Source organism: Mercenaria mercenaria, chromosome 17 (genome assembly GCF_021730395.1).
Source record: "Mercenaria mercenaria strain notata chromosome 17, MADL_Memer_1, whole genome shotgun sequence".
Classification (NCBI taxonomy): Eukaryota; Metazoa; Mollusca; class Bivalvia; order Venerida; family Veneridae; genus Mercenaria; species Mercenaria mercenaria.
This window is the reverse complement of record NC_069377.1, coordinates 71382551-71409995: the sequence shown is the minus strand read 5'-3', so window position 1 is coordinate 71409995 and position 27445 is coordinate 71382551. Positions and strand designations below refer to the sequence as shown.

General features: G+C 37.5%; 2 protein-coding genes across 2 annotated transcripts in view; one reads left to right on the top strand and one right to left on the bottom strand.

The window, feature by feature from the left end:
• LOC123537226 (phosphatidylserine synthase 2-like) overlaps window positions 1-9877 on the bottom strand; it is a 65252-nt gene extending 55375 nt beyond the window's left edge. The window contains exon 1 of the mRNA XM_045320867.2: window positions 9805-9877. The gene's annotated coding sequence lies outside the window, so the exon portion shown is untranslated. The remainder of the gene's footprint in view (window positions 1-9804) is intronic.
• Window positions 9878-10009: 132 nt separating this feature from the next.
• Window positions 10010-27445, top strand: part of LOC123536529 (solute carrier family 45 member 3-like) — a 47840-nt gene continuing 30404 nt past the window's right edge. Inside the window, exon 1 of the mRNA XM_045319746.2 lies at window positions 10010-10119. The gene's annotated coding sequence lies outside the window, so the exon portion shown is untranslated. The remainder of the gene's footprint in view (window positions 10120-27445) is intronic.

The following is a 27445-nucleotide window of genomic DNA, read 5'->3' as shown; positions in this document are numbered from 1 at the left end:
AGATTGAGAAATGTGAAAGTAGGTCACTAGGTCAAAATCATGGTCAAATTTTATTTCGGAAAACAAAACTATGCAAGTGGTCCAAATTTGAAGCCTGTACCTTCAGAAATGTGAAAGTAGGTCACTAGGTCAATCTCAAGATCAAAGTTCATTTCAGAACACAAAACTATGCAAGTGGTTCAAATTTGAAGGCTGTAGCTTGAGAAATGTGAAAGTAGGTCACTAGGTCAAAATCAAGGTCAAATTTTATTTTGGAACAAAAAACTATGCATGTGGTCCAAATTTGAAGCCTGTACCTTCAAAAATGTGACAGTAGGTCACTAGGTCAATAACAAGGTCAAAGTTTTTTTCAGTACACAAACCTATACATGTGGTCCAAATTTGAAGGCTGTAGGTACAGAAATGTGAAAGTAGATCACTAGGTCAAGATCAAGGTCAACTCATGTCAAGGTTCATCTTGCCACTCAAAACTATACATGTGGTCCAAATTTGAATGATGTAAGTTATGGACATGAAGATTCTAAGTTTTTCCCTATGTAAGTCTATATGAACCATCTGACCTCTAAGGCAGGGCCATATTTGACCCCAGAGGGATAACTTGAACAAACTTGGTAGAGAACCACTAAATGATGCTACATTACAAAATACCAAAGCCACAGACTTTGTGGTTTGGACAAGAAGATTTTCAAAGTTTTTCCCTATATAAGTATATGTAAACCATGTGACCCCCAGGGCGGAACCATATTTGACCTTAAGGGAATAATCTGAATAATCTTAGTAGAGGACCACTAGATGTTGTCATATACAAAATATCAAAGCCCTAGGCCCTGTGGTTTTGGACAAGAGGATTTTCAAAGTTTTTTTCCTATATAAGTCTTTATAAACCATGTGACCCTAGGGGTAGGGCCATATTTGACCCCAGGGAAATAATCTGAACAATCTTGGTAGAGGACCACTAGATTTTGCTACATACCAAATATCAAAGCCCTAGGCCCTATGGTTTTGGACAAGATCAGAAACCATTTAACTGTTCCTAGCCAATGTGACCTTGACCTCTGACCTAATGACCTCAAAATCAATAGGGGTCATCTGCTGGTCATGGCCAACCTAACTATCAATTTTCTTGACACTAGGCCCAAGCGTTCTTGAGTTATTGCCTGGAAACCATTTTACTGTTCCTGGTCACTGTGACCTTGACCTTTGACATACTGACCTCAAAATCAATAGGGGTCACCTGCTGGTCATGACCAACCTCCCTATCAACTTTCGTGACTCTAGGCCTAAGCGCTTTTGAGTTATCATCCGGAAACCGTTTTACTGTTCAGGGTCACTGTGACCTTGACCTTTGACATACAGACCTCAAAATCAATAGGGGTCATCCGCTGGTCATTATTAACCTCCCTATCAACTTTCATGATCCTAGGCCCAAGTGTTCTTGAGTTATCATCCGGAAACCGTTTTACTATTCAGGGTCACTGTGACCTTGACCTTTGACATACAGACCTCAAAATCAATAGGGGTCATCTGCTGGTGATGACCAACCTCCCTATCAACTTTCATGATCCTAGGCCCAAGCGTTCTTGAGTTATCATCCGGAAACTGATAGGTCTACATTCCGACCGACCGACCGACCGACCGACATCTGCAAAACAATAACCCCTCCTTTTTCAAAGGGGGGCATAATAAAATGTATGAACACAATGTTCATTAGTAAATGAGCAAACTGCAATGTGTTCTATAGGTCCTTGCAGGATTATGTTGGTGAAAGACATATTGTAAGGTAACAATGGACAGTATGTGAATGAGTCTGTAACAAATGAGTATGTAACATACAAAATGTTCAAATAGATTGCTCCAGAACAAAATGCATGAACACCATCTTAACAAACAAAGTTCATGGGTATGAAACAATGCCTGCAGCACAAAATGTGCACTGCTGAAATGAAGGCATCGCGCTTCCGATGGTGCAGGCATTGAGCAGGATGTTGACTGAAATAACGAGCACGGTGAGTAAAGTTGAATGTTTTTGGTTATTTTCTTTTTACAGTAAAGTTAGGACTTTTAAGAAATTGGGGAGTGCAGCTGGATGTAGTTGTATCTTGCTGACACATCCATGCCCAGTTTGTGAAGAAATATGTAATATTGATATTTTGCAAGTGTTTTTCATCGGGTACAGTAACTTGAAAATTCAAACAAGAGGGCCATGAAGGCCCTGTATCACTCACCTGACCTACTGACCTGAAGATCAAGATACTTTCATTAAGATATGGTCATAAATGTGGCCTCTAAAGTGTTAACTAGCTTTTCATTTGATTTGACCTGGTGACCTAGTTTTTGACCCCATACGACCCAGATTCAAACTTGATCTAAAGATCATCAAGATTAACATTCTGACTAAGTTTCATGAAGATACAGTCATAAATGTGGCCTCTACAGTGTCAACAAGCTTTTCCTTTGATTTGACCCGGTGATCTAGTTTTTGACCCCACATGACCCACATTTGAACTTGACCAAAAGATCACCAAGATTAACATTCTGACTATGTTTCATAAAGATACAGTCATAAATGTGGCCTCTAGAGTGTAAACAAGCTTTTCCTTTGATTTGACCCGGTGACCTAGTTTTTGACCCCACCTGACCCAGATTTGAACATGACCTATAAATCATCAAGATTAACATTCTGACTAAGTTTCATTAAGATATGGTAATAAATGTGGCCTCTAGAGTGTTAACTAGCTTTTCCTTTGATTTGACCTGGTGACCTAGTTTTTGACCCTACTGACCCAGATTCAAACTGAACCTTTGAGATTATCATGAGTAAACAAGCTTTTCCTTTGATTTGACCTGTGACCTAGTTTTAATCCCTAGATGATCCAATATCGAACTCTTCAGATTTTATTAAGGTAACATTCTGACCATTTCAATTAAGACTGCAAAATTTGACTACCTAGAGTGTAAACAAGTTTTTCCTTTGATTTGACCTGGTGACCTAGTTTTTAACCCAGATGACCCAATATCGAACTTGTCCAAGATTTTATTGAGGGTAACATTCTGACCAACTTTCATTAAGATGGGCCAAAATTGTGACCTCTAGAGTGTAACAAGTCTTTTCCTTTGATTTGATCCCGTGACCTAGTTTTTGACCCCAGGTGACCAAATATCGAACTCGTCCAAGATTTTATTGAGGGTAACATTCTGACCAAGTTTCATTAAGATTGGGCTAAAATTGTGACCTCTAGAGTGTTAACAAGCTTTTCCTTTGATTTGACCTGGTGACTTAGTTTTTGATCCCAGATGACCCAATATCGAACTCGTCCAAGATTTTCATGAGGGTAACATTCTGACCAAGTTTCATTAAGATTAGGCCAAAATTGTGACCTCTAGAGTGTTAACAGTCAAATTGTTGACAACGGATGGACGAAGGACGGACGATAGACTGACGACGGACACAGGGCAATCACAAAAGCTCACCTTGAGCTAAAAATAGTGAATATTTCAATAGATTTTACCTTGTGCTAAAAGGGCATGATGTATTTCTATTGTATATTATATAAAGACATGATATCTTATCAACTGACATATAATACATGTCCAGGAAAAGGCATATCCCCTCGTTCTGCCGACTTTTTAGTCAAGCGACGCAGGCATCTTGAATGTGTTTCAGGCATTGTGTGGGGCACAGGCATCTTGATTATATACTGTAGTCAGTTGTATGTGTAATTTCAACCTATTAACATGTATTTAGGTACAAATTTATCACTGACCATGTTTTTTGTCCAGTTATTGTGCAAGACAAATTTTCTCAATCTGAACTTTGTGACATTAATAGCTTTTATAAAAAGTCTGCAGTATTTTTTCTTCACTGTTTTGGGAATAGGGCCAGGTCTCTTCCAGTTGGGTACAGTAGACACTGCCATCATGTATAAATTGGGCTGAATTTTAGCTAAGATATATAGTTATATAGAGTGTTAACAAGCTTTTCCTTTGATTTGACCCGGTGACCTAGTTTTTGACCCCACCTGACCCAGATTTGAACATGACCTATAAATCATCATGATTAACATTCTGACTAAGTTTCATTAAGATATGGTAATAAATGTGGCCTCTAGAGTGTTAACTAGCTTTTCCTTTGATTTGACCTGATGACCTAGTTTTTGACCCTACATGACCCAGATTCAAACTGAACTTTGAGATAATCATGAGTAACAAGCTTTTCCTTTGATTTGACCTGGTGACCTAGTTTTTGATCCCAGATGACCCAATATCGAACTCATCCAAGATTTTATTAAGGGTAACATTCTGACCAGATTTCATTAAGACTGGGCCAAAATTGTGACACCTAGAGTGTAAACAAGTTTTTCCTTTGATTTGTCCTGGTGACCTAGTTTTTAACCCCAGATGACCCAATATCGAACTTGTCCAAGATTTTATTGAGGGTAACATTCTGACCAAGTTTCATTAAGATTGGGCCAAAATTGTGACCTCTAGAGTGTTAACAAGCTTTTCCTTTGATTTGACCTGGTGACCTAGTTTTTGACCCTACATGACCTACCTAGATTCCAACTGGACTTTGAGATCATCATGAGTAACATTCTGACCATGTTTCATGAAGATACAGTCATAAATGTGGCCTCTACAGTGTCAACAAGCTTTTCCTTTGATTTGACCCGGTGACCTAGTTTTTGACCCCACATGACCCAGATTCGAACTTGACCAAAAGATCACCAAGATTAACATTCTGACTATGTTTCATAAAGATACAGTCATAAATGTGGCCTCTAGAGTGTTAACAAGCTTTTCCTTTGATTTGACCCGGTGACCTAGTTTTTGACCCCACCTGACCCAGATTTGAACATGACCTATAAATCATCAAGATTAACATTCTGACTAAGTTTCATTAAGATATGGTAATAAATGTGGCCTCTAGAGTGTTAACTAGCTTTTCCTTTGATTTGACCTGGTGACCTAGTTTTTGACCCTACATGACCCAGATTCAAACTGAACTTTGAGATTATCATGAGTAACAAGCTTTTCCTTTGATTTGACCTGGTGACCTAGTTTTTAATCCCAGATGATCCAATATCGAACTCATTCAAGATTTTATTAAGGGTAACATTCTGACCAGGTTTCATTAAGACTGGGCCAAAATTGTGACACCTAGAGTGTAAACAAGTTTTTCCTTTGATTTGTCCTGGTGACCTAGTTTTTAACCCCAGATGACCAATATCGAACTTGTCCAAGATTTTATTGAGGGTAACATTCTGACCAACTTTCATTAAGATTGGGCCAAAATTGTGACCTCTAGAGTGTTAACAAGCTTTTCCTTTGATTTGACCCAGTGACCTAGTTTTTGACCCCAGATGACCAAATATCGAACTCGTCCAAGATTTTATTGAGGGTAACATTCTGACCAAGTTTCATTAAGATTGGGCTAAAATTGTGACCTCTAGCGTGTTAACAAGCTTTTCCTTTGATTTGACCTGGTGACTTAGTTTTTGATCCCAGATGACCCAATATCGAACTCGTCCAAGATTTTCATGAGGGTAACATTCTGACCAAGTTTCATTAAGATTAGGCCAAAATTGTGACCTCTAGAGTGTTAACAGTCAAATTGTTGACAACGGATGGACGAAGGACGGACTACAGACTGACGACGGACACAGGGCGATCACAAAAGCTCACCTTGAGCTAAAAATAGTGAATATTTCGATAGATTTTACCTTGTGCTAAAAGGGCATGATGTATTTCTATTGTATATTATATAAAGACATGATATCTTATCAACTGACATATAATACATGTCCAGGAAAAGGCATATCCCCTCGTTCTGCCGACTTATTAGTCAAGCGACGCAGGCATCTTGAATGTGTCTCAGGCATTGTGTGGGGCACAGGCATCTTGATTATATACTGTAGTCAGTTGTATGTGTAATTTCAACCTATTAACATGTATTTAGGTACAAATTTATCACTGACCATGTTTTTTGTCCAGTTATTGTGCAAGACAAATTTTCTCAATCTGAACTTTGTGACATTAATAGCTTTTATAAAAAGTCTGCAGTATTTTTTTCTTCACTGTTTTGGAATAGGGCCAGGTCTCCTGGCAGTGAATCCCTATTTAAACTGAAATGAATATTATGCGTATCCATTGTACTCGCATAATTTTTTTTGTAAACAAAAATCGAGTCAGCATGTGACATTAACTAAATATGCAAGTTGAAAAAAACTAAAATGCAAACATATCATATATAATGACTTAAGTTTTTATTTTTACACCCCGATCTTTGGATTAAATCCTATACTTGAAAAGAAATAATCTTAGAAAAAGTGATAAGTTTTCTAAAGCTTTTAAACGCTTTATTTAAATTGTATTAAACTTCATTAATCTATCTTTTTTCTCTTACACACTGTTGCCAACACCAGAAAATGTTTGAAGATCATGAAATACAATACAATTGTACAAAAACAAAGGTATAATGACCTGGATCGTCACCAAGTAATATAAGCTCCCATGTTCAAATGTCAAACTGATGATAAAATATAAGAAACAGCAGGTCACATTCATGGTCAATGAATTCATTTACATTTGGTGCAAAACTGTGTATGTCATCAAAATTTCAAGGCTGTATCTTAAAAAACAAGAAATAGGTCAGTAGGTCAAGTCACAGTCAAGTGACATCATATTACTTGGGTCATAGTAATTAATTAAACAGCTTGGACATAATGGAATTTAAGAGTTTTATAGCTTAAAACTTTGGTAAACCTTTTCAGCTTGCTTAAACATTTTACTGCATAGCTGAAAGAAAAAGTTCAAGATTAGGAATAATTGAATAGTCTCATTAATAGATCGTAAGAGGATTTGTAATTTTGTGATAATGAAACAAATTATAAAGAATAAGCAATAACTCAAAGGTAAAAATTATTGAAACAGTTACACCCCTGACTGAGCAATGCCTAAAAATCTGCCTGACTGAAAACAAAAATATGCATGACCGAAGAAATGTCATGTAATGCATATTTGCTTTCTCATCAATTCAAGCCAGGTTGATTTTTAGTCATTTCTCGTTAAATGTTCGGTCACCCTCTTATCTTAATACATTGTTTCTTCACTACGATTGTTGAGCGTAATTACGTTTCTTTCCTGGTGTCACCCTGCATACGATATTAGTGAGCATTTAGATAAAATGGGCGATTTGCAGTTTCTTGGGTTAGATTAAGCGAATGGACGGCTACAAAGCGACTATTTCGCTCAAGCATCTCCTAGCTCAGCCTATGCTTTACAAATCGAACGGTGATAAAGTAAATTTTTGTTTGCGTCCCGCGGCTGCACACATTTTAAATTAACGCGTCCCCCACGAAAAATACGCGTCTTTGACGCAGGACGCACAGCAAAATGAATCACTGGGTCTCTTCCAGTTGGGTACAGTAGACACTGCCATCATTTATAAATTGGGCTGAATTTTAGCTAAGATATATATATATTTTTTTATTTTCCTGTATAAAGTTTGTATCTCGATATCAATATTATGTATTTTGTTTGTAAAAGAGCAAAAAAACTAAACAAGAGGGTCATGATGTGTATCATTTAACTTTACAACAAGTGTACAATGATTCGAAAACAACAACAACAAAAAAAGAAACATGAATCATATTCAATGACTGTTAAGTTTTTAATGTGTTTAAGCACCCTAGGTATCTTCTGGAGACTGTAACCAAATACAGGCTAGGCATGACTTGAATACAGAAACGTACTGCTTAGGAAAAAGTGATAAGTTCCATTTCAATTAAAAGCTTATTTTCATACCACCGACCTGGTTTAATTTTAAATTTGTAAAATTAATTTTACTTCATTAATTCTATCTTCTGTTTCTCTTACACACTGTTCCAACCACCAGAACTGTTTGAATGATACATGCTTAACATAAGCAATACCAGCATTGTACAAAAACAAGAGGGTCATAATGACCCTGGATCGCTCACCAGAGTAATATGAGCTACATGTTTCAAATGTCAAACTGATGATAAAATATTAAGAAAGTCAGCAGGTCACATTCATGGTCAATGAAATTCAGTTTTACGATTTGTGTGCAAAACTGTGTATGTCATCAAAATTTCAAGGCTGTATCTTAAAAAACAAGAAAGAGTAGGTCAAGGTCACAGTCAAGTGACATCATATTACTTGGGGTCATCAGGTAATTATAATTAAACAGTCTTGGACATAATGGAATGTTAAGAGTTTTATAGCTTTAAAACTTTTGCGTAAACCTTTATCAGCCTTGCTTAAACATTTTTACTGCATAGCTGGAAAGATAAAAGTTCAAGGATTCAGGAAATAATTGCATTAGTCTCATTCAAAATGAGGAATCGGTACAGGAGGGATTTGTAATATTTTGTGATAACTGAAACAAATTATGAAAGAATAAGCAATAACTCAAATGGGTTACAAAATGCGATAACTTGAAACAGTTACACCCCTGACTGAGCAATGCCTAAAAATCTGCCTGACTGAAAAAAAAATATGCATGACCGAAGAAATTGTCAGTGTACTGCATATGTTGCTTTTCTCCATCATATTCAAGCCAGGTGTGATTTTTAGTCCATTTCTCGTTAAATGTTCGGTCAACCCTCTTATTTTCATACATTTGTTTCCTTTCACTACGATTGTTGAGCGTTAATTTACGTTTCTTTCCTGGTTATGCCCCGGCATAATATTAAGTGACGCCATTTTGATATGTTGTCCGAGATGTTGCAGTTCTCGGGGTACGATAAATGCCGGTCAATCGGACCGCATCCGGATTAAGAAACCGCGGACCAGATCAAAATTTCCTGGTCATGTCTGTTGAAATTTAGTCAGAATGTTGTAACTATGGGGAATAACCGAAAATTACAAAAGGACTATGCTAAACATAAATCAAGGATATGCATTTAGTCACAGAGTGGTTAGAAACTGGAACAGCCTTCCAAATAAGGTAATACAGGCACCAACAATAAACTCCTTCAAAGCTAGACTGAACATACACTGGTCAGGAGACAGCAAGTTTCAAGCCAACTGTTACACCCCCTATGCAAGAATACAAGGAAATAACTACATCAACTGAAAATGATTATGTGTGATTTTGTGCAGGAATTGCTCTACCAAAATGTACAGCAATAGAAAACATTTAAAAGTTAAAAAATGTGCAGTTGAGGTTGTGCAGGAATTGTTCTGCAAATATCAAAATATTAACTTATGAATGAAATAGTGAATAATCATCTGTTGTGCAGGAATTGTTCTGCCGACAGAAAGGATAGAATATTAGAAGTTGGTAGAAATAATGGCCGCACTATGTGTAAATATGTGGAGACACTGCAATGTAAATATGTAATGATAATCAAAGGAAAGTAGAAAAACTACTACTACTACTAAAACTTAGTATAAGAAAAAACATTAACAAAATTGAAAGATTTTGGGTGCCATGGTATCAGAATATCTATAACAAGGAAGATAAACATTGAAAGAAACGAATAAGAAATTATTAACAAATCTAAAATAATAATGTACCAATATACAGAAATCAAAAACTAAAGGGCCAAAGATGCTGTAGCTTGTCCCGATTTCTACATGGACTACATGGATTACCGGACCCCTAGCCACTGCCAAATTAAAATTTAGATGCATGTGATAGATCGTTTCGGGAACCCTAGCAATGGTAGTTAGCAGACTCGAATTAGCCAACTATGTTGATAAAAACAAATTTATGACGTTTAAATACATATGTGGGCTCCCGTATGTGTGAATATACTCCATTACAAGAACAGTACAGACCTATTAACTACTTCGAAGTTGCTACAAATTCCAAAACGAAAGCATTTGTCATGCGCATGGCTCTAATTCCGCGTATGCGAATTTCAACTTAGGAACAAAAATAATTGTACATATGATTTTATTTTCATTATTTAATTTATTTTGATATTAAGAAATCTAGATGTTTTTGGCACAAAGTAGGTCTATTACATATCTTAGTGTTTTTATACGATTAGGTGGCTACATAGAGCTGTCTGTTGTGATTCGGATAATACGGAGTTTTCCGATTAGTTTGTTTGAGAGGTGGCACGGCAATTAAAAACAATATTGGAGAGCGTAAGTTTACCCATTTCTGATGCCCAATTCTTTATATTTCTAACCTATAATCCGTCAGTTAATATAACCATTTCTTTAGATATACCTGTCGCTTGACACAGATTTAATACTAAATTTTGGTCACAAGTCAGACAGGACAGTTCTGTCACTTCTGAAGTTCTGTGTCTGTGTACAGTGTAGATAATTTTGTGTCCAGTGATAGATAAAGAATATGGGAACTGGCCTAGCCAAAAAAATTTCACTTTCAGAGCTGATTATATGCTGTTCCGTGGTCCAGATAAATTAGACATTTCAGAACGTGTGATAATTAAAATGACAGTCACTGTCCTGTAGCATCTAACAGGTCTAGGAAAGTGGAGTATTTACAGATTTTTCAATCTGTAAATTTACAGATCAAGTGTTTGAAAACTGCTAAAATTATATTTAGACACAAAATCGCAGCTTGAAATTAATTGATTTACTTATGGTATGTATAAACAAGAGCACCGCCTTGCGGGTGCTGACGCTCATCTGATTTTTTTTGTATAATAGAAATATTGTCCTACCCATGATTTTCTAAGTCTAAAAAGGGCCATCATTCTTGCAAAAAGCAGGATAGAGTTATGTTTCTTGATGTACAGTGTCCACTTATGATTGTGAAAAACTGTTGCAAGTTTTAAAGCAATAGCTTTGATAGTTTATGAGAAAAGTTGCCTTAAACATAATACTCAACCAAGAAAATGATTTTCTAAGTCCAAAAGGGGCAATAATTATTGCAAAAAGCAGGATGGAGTTATGTTGCTTGCTGTACAGGGTCAGCTTATGATGGTGAACAAGTGTTGCAAGTTTCAAAGCAATAGCTTTGATAGTTTAAGAGAAAAAGTTGACCTAAACATAAAACTTAACCAAGAAATCTGATATCTTTTAAGTCCAAAAGGGGCCATAAATCTTGCAAAAAGCAGGATGGAGTTATGTTTCTTGCTGTACAGGGTCAGCTTATGATGGTGAACAAGTGTTGCAAGTTTTAAAGCAATAGCTTTGATAGTTTAGGATAAAAGCTGACCTAAACATAAAACTTAACCAAGAAAACTGATTTTCTAAGTCCAAAAGGGGCAATAATTCTTGCAAAAAGCAAGATGGAGTTATGTTTCTTGATGTACAGGGTCTGCTTATGATGGTGAACAAGTATTCCAAGTTTCAAAGCAATAGCTTTGATAGTTTAGGAGAAAAGTTGACCTAAACATAAAACTTAACCAAGAAATCTGATATTTTCTAAGTACAAAAGGGGCCATAAATCTTGCAAAAAGCAAGATGGAGTTATGTTTCTTGCTATACAGGGTCAGCTTATGATGGTGAACAAGTCTTCCAAGTTTCAAAGCAATAGCTTTGATAGTTTAGGAGAAAAGCTGACCTAAACATAAAACTTAACCAGGCAACGCCGACGCAGACGCCGACGCCGACAACCGCTCAAGTGATGACAATAACTCATCATTTTTTTTCAAAAAATCAGATGAGCTAATAAAGGTCAGTTGTAACTTTCAGTCATTTCTGTTGACTTTGATTTTTCTGAAAATGCCAAAAAATCAAAGTCAACAAAAATGGCTGAAACCCACAAATGACCTTAATTTATGCATGCTGTAAATAAACCAATTGATTCCAAGCTGCGGTTTTGAGGATAAATGTTATTTCATCAGTTTTCAAACACTTGATCTGTAAATTTACAGATTGAAAAATCTGTAAATTTATAGATTATCTGTAAATTTACAGATAATCTGTAAATACTCCACTTTCCTAGACCTGTCTAAACTTATTCTGCAAATTTTTGTTATTTCCCCAATGAAATCTGTTTGGAACATTTTCTGGCTAGAAACTACCCTGCTGACCTTTTTTGAATTTGCATTTTGTGTTTTGCTTCTGCAGTTTAGTGTCATCGACAGTCTGCTTTGTAATGAAACTGGTGTTGGGGTAGACATCCCCTTGCACTTGTTCCCAACATTTTTCCGAAAGTATAAAGTCTCTTAGTCTAACTAAAAAAATAGCGCTTTGTATTCAACTCATTTGAAGTTTCTACATGAATATATGTGAATATAAATGTTTAATTTATTAAAGCAAGTAAGTCTGACCATTATTTTATAACTTTTTTTATACGCCTGTCTCTGAAAGAGCGAGGCGTATTATGTGAACACCAGTGGCGGGCGGTCGGTCGGCGTCCAAAGTATGACTGCTCTCTAAGTAGGGCTGTCATTGATTGGGTCTTTGGCATATCGACGATACCGATATATCGGAAGACAAATATCGACGATACATCGATATATCGATTATTAAGTTAGATTAAAAACCTGTTTGTTCATGGGCATGCTATATACCTTCTTGTTAATGTTATGTTTAGTTTTATTGCCTACTTTTTATATTACTGTTTGATTGTGTTGTATTTGTATCTGTGAAATAAATAAAATAAATGAAAATTAATGAAATCTTTTATAGATCTTCATTGTGCCTTCACTCCTCTTTTGCATTTATCCTACTTTACAACCTAGTGAACTATAATACCAGGCACTGGAGTCGGGATTCAAACAGCTAAAATTCTGCATTTTTCTTCCACAGATATCTATTTATTTATTAAATTAATTAATTTATTTATTTACCATGTTTTTATTTATTTTTAGCCTGTTTCATACCCTGTCTAATTTTTACCTTGCACTTACATTCGGTACTGGCATCGCGTGTTTTTTTTTTTTTTTTTTTTTTGTTTTTTTTTTTTTGGTTTTCTTTTTTAACTTTTGCCCACGTTTTGGATGGGCCTCAAATGTGTAGTGTTTGGCTGTTTGTTTGTTGTACTGAAAGACATGTTTAAGCAACACCTTGTGTTTCTACTGTATCATTATGTAGATAATGTAGTATACTCACAGCGCATGCGTATATTTTATACACACCCAGTTTGGGATGTTGTTTCAGCAGTTGTTAAGGCGCACTCATATAATAAACATATACTTGTAGTAAGAATACTGTGTTGGTCATTCTTTACAATAAGACATGGTGTCAGAAAATTAACGATTTTAATACATCCGCATTTGTCAGGATTATTAACAATCATTGTGCATATAGTGCATATAGTGTATCGGATTTAAATAATGGATTTAACCGGTGTACCGACGCCTACAATGGACTGGGACAGTCCGAATTTGTTGGAAACATTCAAAACCTTTAGAGGTCACGCGGAATTGATATTCCAGGGTCCGTTAAAGGGGAAAGATGAACCAGTACAAATCACATACTTGCTCCTATGGATGGGACAAAAAGGAAGAGAAATTTATAAACTTTAGTGTTGACAGCTGATCAGAAAAAATCAGTAAAAGCTACCGCCGACGCATTTGAAAAACACGTTCAGCCGAAATCAAACCCAGTATTTGCGCGGTTCAAATTTAATAATGAAGTGCAAGGTGAAAATACCATGGAACAATTCATCACACGACTTAAGATACTTGCAAATGACTGTTCTTATGGCGAAGCGTACAAGGAAGATTTGATTAGAGATCGAATCGTGTTCGGTGTAAAGTCGTCCAAAATTAGAGAGAAGCTTTTGACAGTAGGTGAGAAACTAACATTGGCGAAAGCTGTTGACATATGTCAAACTGTAGAATATGCACAAGAGCAAATGAATAACATGCAAGAATCGTCTTCTATTAACTTTGTACGGAAAACTAATCACAAAAAAGAGGAATCGAGAAAACGAGATATAAGTGCAAAGGCGGGTCGCGGAAATCAACGGAAAACAAGCCCGATGTCGCGCACAAATCGTGCCAAAACTGTGGTCAATTCCATGGGGACAAACAGTGTAAGGCGAAGGGAGTGCAATGCCGAAACTGTAAAAAATGGAATCACTACGCGAGGGTGTGCAGGAGTAAACGTGTCAATGAAGTGAGGGCTGATGATTCATCTGAGGATATTTACATTGATACAGTAATTAGTGCTGTGGACAAGATGTGCAATCAGGCATTTGTGGATATTAAAACTGGACCTCTTGGGAAACAAATTTCTTTCAAGATAGACACTGGCGCACAGGTGAATATTTTACCTCATTTTGCATTGCAACAATTAGGTGTAAAAACCGCACTCTGTTCCCCTGTAATGAAGCTCACAGGTTATAATGGCAACCCTTTAGTATGTCTAGGTTCCATTACCCTGCAGTGTACCCATGAACCTTCTGCACAGACCAAGTATGTAGAATTTCATGTAGTAGACACCCAGTCACCACCCTTGTTTGGTTTTCAGACTTCCATAGATTTTGGCTTAGTTAAACTCGCACATGCTGTCACTTCCAATTATGTATCCTCCCCGCTTAACAAAACAGCAGTGCTGAATGAATATTCCCAGGTTTTTAAGGGCATTGGCTCTATTCCAGGGCAATGTTCTATTTATCTGAAACATGATGCTAAACCTGTGGTTCATCCTCCACGTAGGATTCCTGTTGCATTAAGAGATAAATGCAAGAAGGAGCTTGATAAGATGGAGAAATTGGGGGTCATTACAAAAGTAAGTGAGCCTACTGAGTGGGTCAATTCAATGGTGACAGTACAGAAAAAATCAGGTGACTTGCGAATAGTACTTGATCCGGGTGACTTGAACAGAAACATTCAACGTCCTTATCATCCGACAAAAACACTGGATGACATACTTCCCCAGCTAAACGGTGCTACTTTTTTTACAAAATTAGACGCTAGGTCAGGTTACTGGGCCATGCATTTGACAGAGAAGTCTTCCATGTTGACTACATTCAATACCATATTTGGGAGGTACAGGTATCTGAGGCTTCCAATGGGTATTTCGTCTGCCATGGATCTGTTCCAAAAGAAAATAGACGAAATATTTGAGGGTCTCCCAGGGGTAGCTGCCATAGTAGACGATATTTTAGTATATGGCAAAACAAGGGAGGAGCATGATGCGAATTTGAGAGCAGTGCTCCAAAGGTCACTAGAACAAGGTATACGCCTTAATCCAGATAAGCTGGAGGTTGGGCAGTCCCAGATTAGTTATTTCGGTCATGTGATATCTAAACAAGGTCTTAGCCCAGATCCAGACAAGGTGTCTGCAATTCGAGAAATGCCTATCCCGGAAAATAGGTCACAACTCGAAACGGTACTTGGCATGAGTCAGTATCTCGCTAGATATGCACCTAGGCTATCTGAGGTCACTTTGCCCTTACGAGAATTATTGGCGAAAGATGTAGAATTTCTCTGGGGTGAATCACAGCAGCAAGCTTATGATCAGATGATTGATATCATAACGCAAGCTCCTGTCCTTGCTTTCTATGACCCGGCAAAACCCTTAGAGTTGCAAACTGACGCAAGTAGGTCAGGACTTGGGGCCACACTCCTTCAAGAAGGTAGACCTATAGGTTATGCCAGTAAAAGTCTTACGCCAAGCCAAATGAACTATGCTATGATTGAGTTAGAGTGTCTTGGACTGGTATTTGGCTTGAAGAAATTCCACCAGTGGGTATATGGGAAAAAGGTCAAAGTAGTTACAGACCACTTACCATTGATAGCTATATGTAAGAAACCCTTATTTGCTGCACCTGTTAGGTTACAGCGGCTGCTCTTAAACATTTCACAGTATGATATAGATGTCACTTATAGGCAGGGAACTCAGATTCCTTTACCAGATACTTTGTCTAGATTTCCGGTCAAGGATACAGATCCGTCCTGACGGAAACTGTAGAAGTCCAGGTTAATATGGTCAAAAAAAGCTTACCGGTAAGTGACCGGAAATTACAAGAAATCAAGGTCAATACTGACAGGGACGAACAACTTTTGTCCTGAAGCAAGTCATTATTGAAGGTTGGCCTGATGAAAGAAACCACTGCAAGTCAGAACTGCTAGATTTCTGGAATTACAGGGATGAGCTTACCGTCATGGATGGGGTAATAATGAAGGGTCACAAAATTGTTATTCCTAATCCCTAAGGGCAGACTTATTGTCAAAACTACATTCTTCAAGTCATATGGGAATAGAGAAAACAATAAGTAGAGCAAGTGATATTGTTTTCTGGCCTAGAAATCACCCAGGAAATTAAAGATCTCGTTCTGAAATGTCCTGTATGTTTGCAACACAGAGACTCAAACCAGAAAGAACCGCTTGTCTACACCCAAGTTCCAGAATACCATGGCAGGTAGTTGGCACAGACCTATTTGAGTTCAATGGCAAAGACTTTTTGATAGTCGCTGACCATTATTCACATTACTTTGAGGTCAAAGAGCTGCCTAACTGTAGAAGTTCGACAGTTATAAGTAGGCTCAAAGGCATATTTGCTAGATTTGGCATACCAGAAATTGTAGTATCTGATAATGGGCCATGCTATGCATCTCATGAGTTTGCAAACTTTGCAAAGCTCTGGGATTTTACACACCAGACCACAAGTCCTTACCACAGCTCCGGTAATGGTTTTGCGGAAGCGTACGTGAAAATTTGCAAGCGCATTTTCACGAAGGCCAGAGCATCAGGCACCGACCCAATGATAGGAATACAAGAATATAGGGTTACAAAACTTAAAATAGGGTTTTCACCCAGTGAAATTATGTTCCAACGTCAAATTAGGTCAGTGTTGCCAGTTGCTAAGTCACAATTACTTCCCCGGCAAATCTCACACAAGGTCATTCGTGAGAAATTGTCAGCAAACAAGGAAAGGGAGTAAGTGTATTATGATATGACAGCCAAGCATTTACCACCATTAGAAATAGGAGATTCGGCACGAATTCAGCAAGCAAATAAAAATTGGAGTCCTGCAGTAGTAGTGCAAAAACACCATGATAGGTCATACTCTGTTAAAACACCTGACGGTGACACATATCGTCGCAATAGGAGGCATTTGTTACAAACCAATGAATCAAAAGAGTGCATACCTGAAGTTGACATGCAAAATGTGGAAAATAACAACCTTTCGGCGCCTCAAGAAAATTCTGACTGTATTTCACAATTCTCTGATAAAAGCAATAAAAGGTCAGATAATGAAGCAAGTGAAAAAACATATATGAGTAGATCTGGCAGGGCAGTTAAACCTCCGACAAGATTAATTGAAACAATGTAATATGATAACATTAGATAGCGGAACACGCGTGCTATGTAAACAGTGAACAGAGATAATTAAGTGCTGATAGCAAAAATATGCCATTCATGGAGAAACAGACTTTATGAAAGAAATTTTACGTTATAGTAAATTTGGAGTATTTTGATTTATTTTATTTTAGCTTTCAGAAATTGTGTTCCTTGTTCTTTGCCAAAAGGGGAGATGTATCATTATGTAGATAATGTAGTATACTCACAGCGCATGCGTATATTTTATACACACCCAGTTTGGGATGTTGTTTCAGCAGTTGTTAAGGCGCACTCATATAATAAACATATACTTGTAGTAAGAATACTGTGTTGGTCATTCTTTACAATAAGACATCTACGAACCCAAACAAAGCTTTTCTTTCCGTCTTTCGACTCTTTTTCCACTATTTAAGCCAGCGACGGCTTCCTCTTCGGCCATTTTTGATTGTTATTGTTACGGACACTAGCTAAATTCTGTACCTTTCTACTGAGTGATCAGCTATACGCGAACAAGTAAAAAGCCGAGATTGACGTAGAAACAGTATATACACTATGTTTTTACATGCACAAACAACGAAGCGACCTTTCAAGACAGGACAACGTAACTTTTTGCAAATAGATTCTGAAGTTGAGCCCTGTTTACTTCTACCCATATAGGTAGTGCCGGCTAGTGGGAAAAGACTGCTACGGTACAAGTTTAGACATGACCTTTTTTGACAACTTCCGTTACTTACGGCACATTTTTGCAGGCAGAAAAAGTTGTTTTAGAGGGTCTGAGTGTTTATCTAGACAGTTGTTTTTTCTCTCTGTAAAATATCGATTTTTGAAAATGGGAATCGATAATCGATCGACCAAAAAATATCGTTGATACATCGATATCGTTTCTATCGATGACAGCCCTATCTCTAAGTCGAACAGTTTTCATCCGATCATCACCAAACTTGCTGACAATGTTTGTGGGCATAATATCTGGGCCAACTTCGTTAAACACCCAAATCGCCCCAGGCACTCTTGGATTATGGCCCTTGAATTTCTCGAAAAACTGCAAATTTAACCTTGTCCACTCTCAAACTCAAAGTCAAACAGTTTTCATCCGATCTTCACTAAACTTGGATTATAGCCCTTAAATTACTCGAAAAACTGCAAATTTAGCCTTGTCCGCTCTTTGTCAAACAGTTTTCATCCGATCTTCACCAAACTTGCTGACAATGTTTGTGAGTAAATATTTCGGCCAAGTTTGATAACCACCAAAATTGACCCAGACACTCCTGGATTATGGCCCTTGAATTACTTGAAAAACTGCGAATTTAGCCTTGTCTGCTCTCTAAGTCAATCATTTTTCATCCGATCTTCACCAAACTTGCTGACAATGTTTGTGAGTATAATTTTTCGGCCAAGTTTGATAACCACCAAAATCGTCCCAGGCACTCCTGGATTATGGCCCTTGAATTAGGCCAAGAACAATGACGAGCATATTTTGTGACAGTCTGGCACGCTTGTTTATTTTTGAATGTCTTTGTTTTCCAAATGGTAAAATGCAGATACCGGTAAGGCGTAGAGAGATGGCAACTATTAAATATCAGAGGGTCAATTTCACTCTGTGCCAACAAATTCGATGACCCGCCCGCTTAGCTCAGTAGGTAGAGCGTTGGTCTACGGATCGCGGGGTCGTGAGTTCGATCCTCGGGCGGGGCGTATGTTCTCCGTGACTATTTGATAAACGACATTGTGTCTGAAATCATTAGTCCTCCACCTCTGATTCATGTGGGGAAGTTGGCAGTTACTTGCGGAGAACAGGTTTGTACTGGTACAGAATCCAGGAACACTGGTTAGGTTAACTGCCCGCCGTTACATGACTGAAATACTGTTGAAAAATGGCGTTAAACCCTAAACAAACAAACAACAAATTTGACAGTCAGAAAAAGTTTCGCCACTGGCTCCAAAGTTGGAGCCAATAGTCTGTGAGAGGCGACATACCACTTTTGTTAGATATGATAATAATTACAGGCATTCAGTAACAAACACATATATAGTTATTAGCTCATCTTATTTTTTGAAAAAAAAATGATGAGTTATTGTCATCACTTGATCGGCGTCGGTGTTACCTGGTTAAGTTTTATGTTTAGGTCAGCTTTTCTCCTAAACTATCAAAGGTATTGCTTTGAAACTTGCAACACTTGTTCATCATTAATAGCTGACCATGTACAGCAAGAAACATAACTCCATCCTGCTTTTTGCAAGAATTATGGCCCCTTTTGGACTTAGAAAATATCAGATTTCCAGGTTAAGTTCTATGTTTAGGTAACCTTTCTCCTAAACTATCAAAGCTGTTTCTTTGAAACTTGCAACAGTTGTCCACCATCATAAGCTGACCCTGTACATTAAGAAACATAACTCTGTCCTGCTTTTTGCAAGAATTATGGCCCCTTTTCAGGCCTCGACCTTAACTTTTTTCAGTAGTTGCCAGCAGGTCCACCAACTGCTAAAATCTAGTAGACCTGCTCAGACTTTAGTGGACCTCCAATTCTATCACATAAATTGTGATGTTGTAGACATCATAACTTGATATGACTCAAAGAAACAGGACTTATTTCTAAAATAATTTAAAATGGAAGACAGTAGCAATCTGTTATCCCGAAAAATAATTATTTTGAAAAGTGTCCCAAATATGGACACAGTAATCATCATCCTCCCGACCCGTGTTGATAGTGAACAAAAAAACATGAACATTTATCGGTAATAATTCTGATGATAAACTAAGTAATTGGCCTTGTTTTCATCATCAATTAACACCCCCTCAAACGGCTAAAAGAAGCGTGTCGGTTATTGTGGCATCTGAAGTGGAGATCAAAGCGGTATAGTTTCCCCGAGATTGGCATGGCATTACGTCATGTTTTCGCGCCATGTGACACATCACTGTCTGATCGTACTTTCTCGATTCCTTTAATTGTTGAAAAGAAATCAGTAAAAAAGTTTTTTCTTTATTTTTTTTAAAAGCGAATGTGCAATATCCTGAATAAACTTACATGTAAATGTGTCAAACCGTGAACGATGATAGTGGATGTCCTACCTCTGTGACCTATTTCCCCTTAAGAAATTTACATTATTGTTTGAGAAGAATATCTAACAAAGTGTTGTGTCAAAAATACATGTTAAAGAATCATTTAAAACTTACTAAAAACCGCAACGACATCATACTGCTTTATTTCAAAACCACATTTCTGTTTACGTTCATGAGGTCACGTAACCTATTCTGCCGCGCTAACAGAAATCTGTTCGCCAAAAATCGTTCTACTCCATGTATTTAAATTGCTGCCGCTTTTTCATTATTTAAGATTTTTTAATTGTGTTTTTTGTACTTTCTGGTCAAAAGTCTAAATTTTATTACTATAGTATGTACCGTTTATTTACTTTAAGAAAGAAATAAATAATCAAGATTGCGCTGTTGGAAATTATACAAAAAAATATATGAAAATTTGATTGTTTTTAAAGAATTTTGCCTACATTCCTGTCGATATCTTATTAGAATTATTATAGAATTCAAACTGTATTAGTTCTCAAGCGGTGTTGAAAATTTGAAGCGATTATATTAAAAAATGAATGCACTACGCGCGTTTTTTGTGTCAAAAGTAACTGCGATGTAAATTAGATATTACGATAGGGCGCACGTGCTTGTGGAATGGAAAATTACCAGCATGACGTTTTGATATTTTTAGGATTCGCGGGTAAATTCCAGTCAATCCAGGTAATTTTGCCTGATGTAATTTCTCAATTTGGTAAAGTTACCACGTAAAAACCACTCGCCCGATCGATGGAGTAGTCCATTCGTGTTATCCTGACTTTAACTCGACAATGCTTATAACTGTAGAATGCCGTACTTAAGGCAAAATCAACTTTCGTTTTGTGAATTCGCCGATATGGGTCAAAGGGGTCAGACACATGTGGGTCACCTTAATATGGCATAATAAATAGTCCTAAGGCACCGGGGGCAAAAACATTGGTCAATAGATATATAACTGTGACAGTTATATATCTATTGACCAATGTTTTTGCCCCCGGTGCCTTAGGACTATTTATTATGCCATATTAAGGTGACCCACACGTGTCGGACCCCTTTGATATGGGTACGATTGTTCCCCCTATTTTTCACTTTTAAGGGTTTTATTTTATTTGCAGACCGTGACTGAAAATTGGTTGACCGTCGGTCTACCCAACTTTTGATAGTTAGTGGACCTGCAGATATATTGGTTGCGTCGGTCCAACGGTCCACCGCTAAGGTCGAGGCCTGCTTTTGGACTTAGAAAATCAGATTTCTTGGTTAAGTTTTATGTTTAGGTCAGCTTTTCTCATAAACTATCAAAGCTATTGCTTTAAAACTTGCAACACTTGTTCACCATCATAAGCTGACCCTGTACAGCAAGAAACATAACTCTGTCCTGCTTTTTGCAAGAATTATGGCCCCTTTTGGACTTAAAAAAATATCAGATTTATTGGTTAAGTTTTATGTTTAGGTAAACTTTTCTTAATTTTTATAAATCTGGTATAATAATAATAATAAACTATCAAAGCTATTGCTTTGAAACTTGCATCTGTTGTTCATCATCATAAGCTGGCTGTTTACATCAAGAAACATAACTCCATCCTGCTTTTTGCAAGAATTATGGCCCTTTTTGGACTTAGAAAATCATGGGTAGGACAATTTTTCTATTGTACAAAAATATCAGATGAGCGTCAGCACCCGCAAGGTGGTGCTCTTGTTAAAATTTAGTTTAATCATTTAGATACCAGTTAAGTGCGTCAGCGTGTTATCTGCTGTGAGAAATATTTGCTGGTGTTTTAATGTGTTTCTCTTAAAAGAATATGTTTGTATTACCATTTTCAGATGCAATTTTTGGATACAAATTGACCTTCCTCTTACTTTTTTGTCAACTGAATTTTGGAAATTTTTGCCTTCATTTGGGGTGGGGGGGGGGGGGGGTTGAAAGCATACTTCTTCAGTTGAGGACAGACTCCATTTACTGGAGTCTGTTTATGAAGGAAAAAAATCTCTGCTCTCATTTAAATTAGTAGTTTTTTTTTAGTATATGTAAATAACATGTAATTAGTCATTATGCAATTTCCAAAACATTACAAGAAGTAATTAAAACAAAACATCTGGCTTACATTTAATAATTTTAAATCATTCAAAAACATGATTTACCACATGCAATATTTTCCTGCCAATTTATGCCGGCAGCCTGGTAAACTTCAGACTTTTGTGAAAATTTTGGTGTATAAACTTTGATTCGTCTGTCTGATGCCCTGATTGTCACCCTACCATAAAGAACATGAATCCAGGTAGCAGTCATTGAATGTAGTTACATACAATCTGTGTAAAATAAATGAGCGATGTTTCTCATTACAGATCTGGTGCAGTCGTTCTGGGCATGTCACAAAAATAAGTGTAAAATAAACTATATAATTTAATTTAACATAATATAATAAGAAAATTTTATTCACCTTGCAAGTGTATTCTCTGCATCACACAGTGCCAAGGAGTGATGCCATTTTGTTTGCACACTGTCACATTAAGTATGCTTTTCTTTCTTTTCACTGGAAAGACTTTGTGTTTGCTGCCTACTGCAGATGAACTGCCATGATGTATAAAAATTGAAAAATATTGAAGTTTTTTGTCTCGGTATTATAATCTAATATTGAAGGGCATTTTCTTGAGCTGTTACTGCTCAGTTGCCGATCTTTTACTTACTGATTCCTTTTTTTGGGTTAACCCATATCATGCTGGGCATGATTAATATTGCCTTTGCGACCACTTAAGATCATGATCAGTTTGCAAAACCCTGACCTACTAACCTACTTTCTTGTTTTTGAAGCTACAGGAAAGGGATTTGGACCACCTCCTATATCATTTTTTCATACAGATTTCAGTAGTTATCTTGAATTATCTTTTAAAACAGTGACCTGCTCACCTACTTTTTTGTTTTTTAAGCTTTAGCAAAGAAATTTGAGCCACATGTATAATTTTCATACAGATTTCAATACTTACAATATCTCGAATAATCTGGTTAGAATTACACCAAACTTGGTCAGTAATATCCTGGCTTGGATTTTTATCAAGTTTGTCCAAATGGTTTACAAACTTATTTAGTAGAAACTTAACTGTTCAATCAAGCAACTAAACTCAGGTGAGTGATGTAGGGTTCTTGTTTTGTGTCCAGAGCAAAAGATATTGACTTTAAACTTTGAATACAGGCGGGTGGTGATAATGTAATTTGAGGAGTGCTGCAGCAATTCACATTCCCCCCCCCACCCCCCACCCCCAACCTCCTTACACAAAAAAGACATGTTTTGCTTTTGTATTCAAGCACATGAATTTGGTCAGTTTGTAAAAGGTGGAATCACTAATTGAGTCACTAATAGTCTTCATTGACCACTGCACAATGATCAGAACTTGGAAACAAAAAGCATGTTCTTTGGTAAAGCTGCTTAAACATCACAATAGATCAAAACTCTCTTTGAATTCTGACTTGCATTAGGGGGCATGTTAGAGGCATGCCAGGCATGATGGTATCACAGTTTGCAGACACTAGGGCAGACATGACCATCATTGATTGATAGGGGTAATTGTGAATAAAGGAATTTTAAAGACCAATCTCAGAGTTCAGGTTTGTCATTGATCAATTTGTGACTGAATTCAAAATCAACCAATCAAATGCTAGAGTTTAGAGACTGTCTTCTGTATCAGTTATATAATCATAGTTCCCAGAGTTATTGCTTATTGTTAAGGTCCAGTAGTACTAAATAGGTAATCAGGTAATCAAGCAGCACTTCCGGGCTAGTCAGGTAATGGTGGAAAGACAAAATCCTCATTTTTTTCCCAGTTAAAGTGGCATTTTCATGTTATATGTAAGCCAGTTCCGGTTTTTATCTCACCAGAGCCAAAGGCTCAGGGTGAGCTATTAGGATCACTCACCGTCCGGCGTCCTTTTTCCGTAAACTTTTACTTTAAACGACATTTCCTCATAAGGCATACAGACACGAAATAGAAAAATGGCGCGAAAAAAAAATTGTAGTCGCATAATGGCGGACACAAATAGTCCTCAGTTTTTTTGCTCTGTAGAGCTATTTTCCTTATTTTCTTTGCAATTTTTTGGCTAAAATCACATGACAGATCTATGCTTGACATGTAGGTAGTATTTTCATAATGAAATAACAACATGACAAATTTTTTCATGGAAACTTACCGTAGATCATACACCACAAGTATAATTTGGGGTCTCATTTTTAGCTCACCTGTCAGGTAGTGGAAGGGTGAGCTTTTGTGATTGCCCTTCATCCTTCGTCCGTCCACAATTTCTTGTCTGCACGATAGAGGTTTCATTTATGATTTTATTTTAACCAAACTTGCACACAACTTGCATCACCATAAGATCTTGATTCCTTTCTTGAACTGGCCAGATCCCATAATGGGTTCCACAGTTATGGCCCCTGAAAGGGCCAAAATTAGCTATTTTGACCTTGTCTGCACAATAGCAGCTTCATTTATGATTTGATTTTTACCAAACTTGCACACAACTTGTATCACCATAAGATCTCGGTTCCTTTCTTGAACTGGCCAGATTCCATTATGGGTTCCAGAGTTATGGCCCCTGATAGGGCCAAAATTAGCTATTTTGACCTTGTCTGCACAGTAGCAGCTTTATTTATGATTTGATATTTACCAAACTGGCACACAACTTGTATCACCATAAGATCTTGGTGCCTTTCTTGAACTGGCCAGATTCCATGATGGGTTCCAGAGTTATGGCCCCTGAAAGGGCCAAAATTAGCTATTTTGACCTTGTCTGCACAATAGCAGCTTCATTATGTCTCCCCCAGGAGACATTGTTTTTGCCCTGTCCGTCCGTCCGTACGTCACACTTCATTTCCTAGCAATAACTGGAGAACCTTTTGACCTAGAACCTTCAAACTTCATAGGGTTGTAGGGCTGCTGGAGTAGACGACCCCTATTGTTTTTGGGGTCACTCCGTCAAAGGTCAAGGTCACAGGGGCCTGAACATTGAAAACCATTTCCGATCAATAACTGGAGAACCACTTGACCCAGAATATTGAAACTTCATAGGATGATTGATCATGAAGAGTAGATGACCCCTATTGATTTTGGGGTCACTCTGTCAAAGGTCAAGGTCACAGGGGACTGAACATTGAAAACCATTTCCGATCAATAACTAGAGAACCACTTGACCCAGAATGTTGAAACTTAATAGGATGATTTGTCATGCAGAGTAGATGACCCCTAACGATCTTGGGGTCACTCTGTGAAAGGTCAAGGTCACAGGGGCCTTAACATTGAAAACCATTTCCGGTCAGTAACTTGAGAACCACTTGACCCAGAATGATGAAACTTCATAGGATGATTGGTCATGCAGAGTAGATGACCCCTAACGATTTTAGGGTCACTCTGTTAAAGGTCAAGGCCACAGGGGCCTGAACATGGAAAACCATTTCCAATCAATAACTTGAGAACCTCTCGACCCAGAATGTTGAAACTTCATAGGATGATTGTTCATGCAGAGTAAATGACCCCTATTGTTTTTGGGGTCACTCCGTTAAAGGTCAAGGTCACAGGGGCCTGAACATTGATAACCAGTTCCGATCAATAACTTGAGAACCACTTGACCCAGAATGTTGAAACTTCATAGGATGATTGAACATGCAGAGTAGATGACCCCTATTGATTTTGGGGTCAGTCTATTAAAGGTCAAGGTCACAGTGGCCTGTTCATGTAAAATCATTTTTAGCTCACCTGAGCAATGCTCAGGTGAGTTTTTCTGATCGCTCGATGTCCGGCGTCCGTCGTCCGTCGTCTGTCGTCTGTCGTCCGTCGTCTGTCAACATTTAGCTTGTGTATGCGATAGAGGCTGTATTTTTCAATTAATCTTCATGAATATTGGTCAGAATGATAACCTTGATGAAATCTAGGCCGAGTTCGAAAATGGGTCATCTCGGGTCAAAAACTAGGTCACTAGGTCAAATCAAAGAAAAACCTTGTGTATGCGATAGAGGCTGTATTTTTCATTTAATCTTCATGAATATTGGTCAGAATGATAACTTTGATGAAATCTAGGCCGAGTTCGAAAATGGGTCATCTCGAGTCAAAAACTAGGTCACTAGGTCAAATCAAAGAAAAACCTTGTGTATGCGATAGAGGCGGTATTTTTCAATTAATCTTCATGAATATTGGTCAGAATGATAACCTTGATGAAATCTAAGCCGAGTTCGAAAATGGGTCATCTCGGGTCAAAAACTAGGTCACTAGGTCAAATCAAAGAAAAACCTTGTGTATGCGATAGAGGCTGTATTTTTCAATTCTTCTTCATGAATATTGGTCAGAATGATAACCTTGATGAAATCTAGGCCGAGTTCGAAAATGGGTCATCTCGGGTCAAAAACTAGGTCACTAGGTCAAATCAAAGAAAAACCTTGTGTATGCGATAGAGGCTGTATTTTTAGCTCACCTGAGCAATGCTCAGGTGAGTTTTTCTGATCGCTCGATGTCCGGCGTCCGGCGTCCGTCGTCTGTCGTCTGTCGTCTGTCGTCCGTCGTCTGTCGTCCGTCGTCTGTCAACATTTAGCTTGTGTATGCGATAGAGGCTGTATTTTTCAATTAATCTTCATGAATATTGGTCAGAATGATAACCTTGATGAAATCTAGGCCGAGTTCGAAAATGGGTCATCTCGGGTCAAAAACTAGGTCACTAGGTCAAATCAAAGAAAAACCTTGTGTATGCGATAGAGGCTGTATTTTTCATTTAATCTTCATGAATATTGGTCAGAATGATAACTTTGATGAAATCTAGGCCGAGTTCGAAAATGGGTCATCTCGGGTCAAAAACTAGGTCACTAGGTCAAATCAAAGAAAACCTTGTGTATGCGATAGAGGCGGTATTTTTCAATTAATCTTCATGAATATTGGTCAGAATGATAACCTTGATGAAATCTAAGCCGAGTTCGAAAATGGGTCATCTCGGTTCAAAAACTAGGTCACTAGGTCAAATCAAAGAAAAACCTTGTGTATGCAATAGAGGCTGTATTTTTTAATTCTTCTTCATGAATATTGGTCAGAATGATAACCTTGATGAAATCTAGGCCGAGTTCGAAAATGGGTCATCTCGGGTCAAAAACTAGGTCACTAGGTCAAATCAAAGAAAAAATTTTGTGTATGCGATAGAGGTGGTATTTTTCAATTAATCTTCATG